At 41.7% G+C, this 6000-nt stretch overlaps 1 long non-coding RNA gene across 1 annotated transcript in view; it reads right to left on the minus strand.

Moving 5' to 3' along the window:
• Positions 1-4380, minus strand: part of LOC132112478 (uncharacterized) — a 91799-nt gene extending 87419 nt beyond the window's left edge. Inside the window, exons 1-2 of the long non-coding RNA XR_009424961.1 lie at positions 4071-4380; positions 262-398 (exon numbers count right to left, since the gene is read on the minus strand). This is a non-coding gene — a long non-coding RNA (uncharacterized LOC132112478). The remainder of the gene's footprint in view (positions 1-261; positions 399-4070) is intronic.
• Between the last annotated feature and the right edge of the window lie 1620 nt (positions 4381-6000).

Genomic DNA, 6000 nt, shown 5'->3' on the forward strand with positions numbered 1-6000 from the left:
ATTTCCTGGAAGTTAAATGAAATTCAACCTTGAACAAGAAATGACTTCATTTAGAATCGATGAACAACGTGTTCCCTGTTATGAGGATAAAAGACAAAAAATAGCAGCATGGGTTCACAGCAGGTGATGTGAGAACGAGGTGATAACCGAGCGGCGCGGTATGTGCTTGACGTGACACATTGACTCCATTCACAACACTGCGAGAGATCCGAGAGCGCGACCCCTGCCTACTGCCACAGATGACAACGAAATGACACTTACTCTGGTGAGGAGGCAGATGGGGTCCAGGCCAGGCGGAAACAGAGACAAATCGTGGTTCTCCTCACTGAGATAAACCTGTAGCGTCGTGCTGAGATGCCTCAGGCCTTCTTTCTTCTCCTTGCTCATGAATGCAAGACCTGCACACACAGAACGCAGAGCTTAAATATTATATATATTATATATATATATATATATATATATATATATGTGTGTGTGTGTGTTTTCTACACAACACTGTATTAACATAGTAAATGTACAAAAAGGTATGATGAAATCATTGTTGTCATTGTTAATTAAATCAAACTGTTAAAAATCATTTAATTACTGAAATAAAGCTGAAGCAGTTTAACCTTAAGTAAAATTGCTAAAACTGAACTGAAGCTAAAAAGAAATAAAAACTTAAAAACTATGAAAGCTCATACAAATATGAAAATGTAAACTAAAAATTTAAATGAAAACTCAAAAAAGTCAATAAAAGCTAATTCTATAATGGAACTATAATGGAACATTTTATGTAAAACTATATTGTAACATTTATAATGGATTTTCTTCTCCATATTTTATTACCATATTGGTCTTTTCTTTTTATTTTTACAGTTCCACCTACAAAACTTGGGTATTTTAAGGTTATTAGTTTCAATGAAAATGTATCATCCTAGTAGCTGTTCATAAATAACACTGGGTATTAAAAAAAAACAGAAAGAAACCTAATTTACCTGAAAAAAGTTCACATACTATGTTATCGGTGACAATGGCATATAAAACAACAACACTGAGCTGAACCAACACAAGCAGTGTAAAAGACTAATGATTATCAAGGATGATGAAGCTCATAAGAGCCGAAACACACGATAAGAAACCAGAGGAGGATAAAAGGCTTTTGTGTGTGATTGTTTTCACCTGTTACTGTGTGTTTAGCCGATGAAGATATATCAAAAAACATTTTTGCTTGTCTTTCTGGCTATACCAGTAAAATTGATTTTCAATTAGTGTGTATTTGGACAAATAAAGAGTCCTGACTGTAGCATGATAGTGTGTATTTGGAAGAATGTGTGATTTATGTCAGCTTTGTCAAACATATGGGCTTTTTCATTAACCCTCCTGCTCTGATTAATTTCCTCCAAACGCACCATCAATGAAGTTCAGTGTGTTCACTGCTCCAGCGGCAGATAGAGCAAAAACTTGACCCGTGGCTACAGCTCACAGCTCGTATCTCTCGCTCTCACACACACACACATTCACCGTCATAAACACAGACACACACAGTAGTAAAACTCTGCAGATTCAATACATAAATCTGGAACTTCTTCACCGAGTGTCTCTTCTATCTTTACAAAACGGAAAAAAATTACAGTGCTTAGGCTTGTTGTTGATTAAAACTTAAAATTTATTTTCAAAGATAGATAGATTGTCAATTACAAAAATTCTAAAGTAGCAGGCACTAAATGAGTTCCGGTGGGGTCCGAAACCTCTCCTGACAAGAAAATAACAGGCTGGATAGCAGACGGATGTACACACTTCCCACTTCTCAGGAGCACGAGAGGTTGAACGTGTGTGGAATTATGAGGCTGAAGCAGGTGTTGCTCTACTTAAAGGGATAGTTCACCCCAAAATAAAGATTTTGAGACCATTTTCCCATCTTTATGTTGTTCCAAACCCTTCTGTGGAACGAAAAATAAAATTTTCAATATACTTTTTTCCGTAATGAACGGGGACTGGCTGTAAAAACTTTTAATACGATTTGTGCAATGCATACATGTGAAGCTTTATGAGATTAAATGTAAAGGAGTTATAAAAATGTTTGCCTTTGAAATAGGTTTCATATCTGATTTGCACTTGCTTTTAATAGAAAAAAGCAGCATTGAGATGTTAAGCCAGGTTTGATGTGATTAGCTGGGATTCCATACATGCATTTTTATGCATATTTTAGCATAGCAAATAAAAATGCTGAAAGGAAAAACAATATGCAAATAGAATTTCCAAAAAGATCATAATACTACATATACACACTTGAGGTGGAACTGTATTTTTATCAAATGAATGCACCCTTGTAAAGCATTACAAACAGTGGCGCCTCCAGACAATTGTGATTGGGGAGGCAATGGGGGGTCCTGGTCATTTCAAGGGGGGTCTCATGAAAACCAACAAAAAATACAGTGGACTTTAAACGGTTATCTTTGGAACACAGTTTAAGATATTTTAATTTAGTCCGAGAGCTCTCAGTCCCGCCATTGAAGCTGTGTGTACGGTATACTGTCCATGTCCAGAAAGTAGTCTATAAGACATGTGAGTTTTTTGAAGCATTGAAAATACATTTTGGTCCAAAAATAGCAAAAACTACTTTATTCAGCATTGTCTTCTCTTCCAGGTCTGTTGTGAGAGAGTTCAACACAAAGCAGTTTGTGATATCCGGTTCGCGTACGAATCACTCGATGTAACCAGATCTTCTTGAACCAGTTCACCAAATCAAACGGAATCGTTTGAAACGGTTCACATCTCCAATAAGCATTAATCCACAAATGACTTAAGTGGTTAACTTTTTAACGTGGCTAACACTCCCTCTGAACAGGGCCGTGCAGAGACCTTGGGAGGGGCAGGTGCTCAAAGTATAAAAGGGGCACATGGAACAAGGCTTTAAATGGCGCTGTTCAAAATATCAATACAGCAATATATTGTGATGCATTCCTTGCAGATTCGCGTATCGATATGGATGATTATGTATTGATACAGCAGGAAATGCTTTGATGCAGTTTTGAAAAAGAAACAATAGAGAAGACAATTTTAAGTTTAAAATAATAATACCTCTGGCATTAGAAACTGAAATGTCTTAAATTGTCCCAACCTGATGGCTTTTTCTTCTCTGTTCTACAGAATAATAAACAATAGCGGTTATAGTAAAAACTATAGAAAACACTTGTGCCTCTACATTTTCCTCTTTCTCACCAGCCTCTGTCTCCTGGCTTGCTGTTACCTGCTCTCTTTCTGTCACTTGTGCCTCTACATTTCCCTCTTTTTCTTCCTCTATCTCCATCTCCTCATTTGATCTATTACTTTCCACTCTCTGTCCATCTAGGAACAAGGCTCAATTTACTATTTCAGCATTAATCTATTATTTTAACCATCACTACAACCTTAAATATTGATACCAAATATAAAAAAACTGATACACTGGAATATAGTGATTAATATTAATTATTATTATTACTGTTGTTGTTGTCTAACATTGAACAGCTTTGCAATGTAAACAAATGACAGGCTACATTTGTTATTCATATCCTTCACACTGTGCTTTGATGTCAGGTATATTATGCATTTTTTATTGACATTGATCATTTTACATTTATTTCCAGAGAGATATTATTGAGTTTACAGGCTAAAGTGGTCTTGCTGTTGTAAACACTGTTGCTATTGTAGAAAAAAAATATTTGCGTCACAATTAAAATATAATTATATTTTAATTCATTTCTGAATTGCTTTTATTTTTATAATGATAATTCAGAGAATGAGAAAATCTGAATAAGCCTTACCAGTGTTGTGATAATTATTTTTAAGGCACTCTACGTGTTAAAAAATAAATAAATACTGTAATTAAATAATAGTTTAGTCAAATAACATAAAAAAGAACAGACCCTTTGATGCCTCTGAAACTTTTCTCCCTCAAACAGCACGCTAGTGTTACTTCTACACTACAGGCTACACACAGCAAAATAAACAACATGTCTGCATATTCTCACATCACATCGTTCTTGTAAAATAATAATAATAAATAAACATCCAAATCACTTCGCTGAGAATGAAACACCACTTACCAACTGCCACGGTGTTGAAAATATCCTCTAGCAATTAAAAAATGCGCGTGTGGTGTGAGGAATCGTCCCGGTCGGATGAGGTCGTCAGGTGAAAGGTCATCATGTTGGTCATTTTATTTACGGCTAAATTATTATTAATAAATTGTACTAATATTATGATTAGGCGTGGACAGGCATTCACAAAAGGGAATGTTATTACAAAAAAAAATTCGAGGAAATTTTGCTTTGACAAAAGGACACTTAAGGGGCAAAGGAGCAGGTACTCAAGTGAACCGGTTCTTTTGGACAGTTCGATCAAATAAACCAGTTGAAAAAAAAAAATGGTTCACCAGTTCTTTTGCGCTCGATGTAATGTCATTGGGGATGACTGCCCTTCATTCATCGCTGTTGTGATGAAGCAGCAAGAGGCGGGGGGTGTGGCTGAGAGCTTTGCGGGGCCGGTCTAACACGACTCGCTGCAGAGCCGGAGCGCTTCGGGAGGAAGTGCTTAAAAGCTTGAGACGCTTTCTGGACCTCGACGAATCTCTCAATGAACTCGTTGACAGAGGATCCGAAGAGGCCAGCGGAAGTCAGCGGGGCGTCGAGGAACGTGCTGCGTTCAGACTCTGCCATGTCTGAAAGCGTCAGCCAGAGATGCCTCTCAGCCACAGTAGCGGAAGCCATAACTCGTCCCATAGCCTGTGCAGCGGACTTAGCAGCGCGAAGAGAAAGATCCGAAAGCGCTCCTAACATCCGCGAGACAAATAGCCTCAGGTCCCATCTCGTCCAGCTAACGGAGGAGATCACCCTGGAATATCTGCAGCGTGGCCATGGTGTGTAATGCAGACGCAGCCTGCCCAGCAGCAGAGAAGATCCGCGCGAGCAGAGATGACGTCATGCGGCAGGCTTTAGATGACAACACCGCTTTCGTCCGCCGTCCAGCAGAGGCCGGGCAAAGGTGCGTCGCTATCGCCTGTTCCACCGGCGGAAGTGACTGGTAGCCTCTGTTTTTAGCATCGTCCAGTGTGGAGAATGCTGGTGAGACAAACGAACGAGTTCGTGCTGAATAGGGAGCGTTCCAAGCCTTTACCACCTCTTCGTGAAGCTCAGGAAGAAATGGAGCGGGCTTTGAGTTCGGAGAAGTACGCTCACCCGGAAGATAGCTACCATCCAGCCGGGAACAAGAGGGGAGCATTGGTGCAGACCACTCGAGGCCGAGGCTCGTCGCGGCCAGCGTGAGCACTCGCATCAGCTCCTTCTCGATGTCAGCTCGTCTGCTGGGCTTCTGAGCAGAAAGTACGAGATCCCCGGAGCTCGCCCAGCCTTCGCTGCCCGAAGCTAGCAGAGAGCACGTGTCCTCTTCCCCCGACGCGGCCCTGAAATCAACTTCCTCGGAAGACGCGGCGGCAGACGGCGAGCGCTGACCATCGGGAAGCGATGCAGGGGAAGCCGGTGAAGCAGGGCGAACCGGCGAGTTCGGTCGGGCCGGAGAAGGTTCCGGCATCCGCTGGGAGCGGCGCTTTTTACGGCGCGACAGCGCGGCGGGGAATGCAGGCTCAGAGAAAAATGGCAAGCGAGTCCTCAGAGTCACCATTGGCATCAGCTCGCAGTGAGGGCAGCCGCCGTCAGCGAGCGCGAGCGCTGCATGATCTTCACCCAGGCAGGAGACACAGATGACGTGACGGTCTCCCTCGCTGAGTGGGGCTCTGCACGAGCCGCATTTAGAAGGCATCTTAAAAAAGACGCAGCTCTTTTACGAGTGTGTGTCGCAGGGCGAACACACACACGAGGATATAAAAGGATATAGTTGCCGGAAAGCGCAGCGGGAACGGCAGTGGAAGGCGGCGTTTGGCCAGCAGCTTCAGGAATGGCTCGTCCCGCTGAGATGCTGTCAGACGACGCGTTGCTTCTTCTCGTGATCCAACGATGCGTGAGCTTCGCTGAAGAGATG

The sequence above is a fragment of the Carassius carassius genome, chromosome 32 (genome assembly GCF_963082965.1).
Source record: "Carassius carassius chromosome 32, fCarCar2.1, whole genome shotgun sequence".
Taxonomy (NCBI): domain Eukaryota; kingdom Metazoa; phylum Chordata; class Actinopteri; order Cypriniformes; family Cyprinidae; genus Carassius; species Carassius carassius.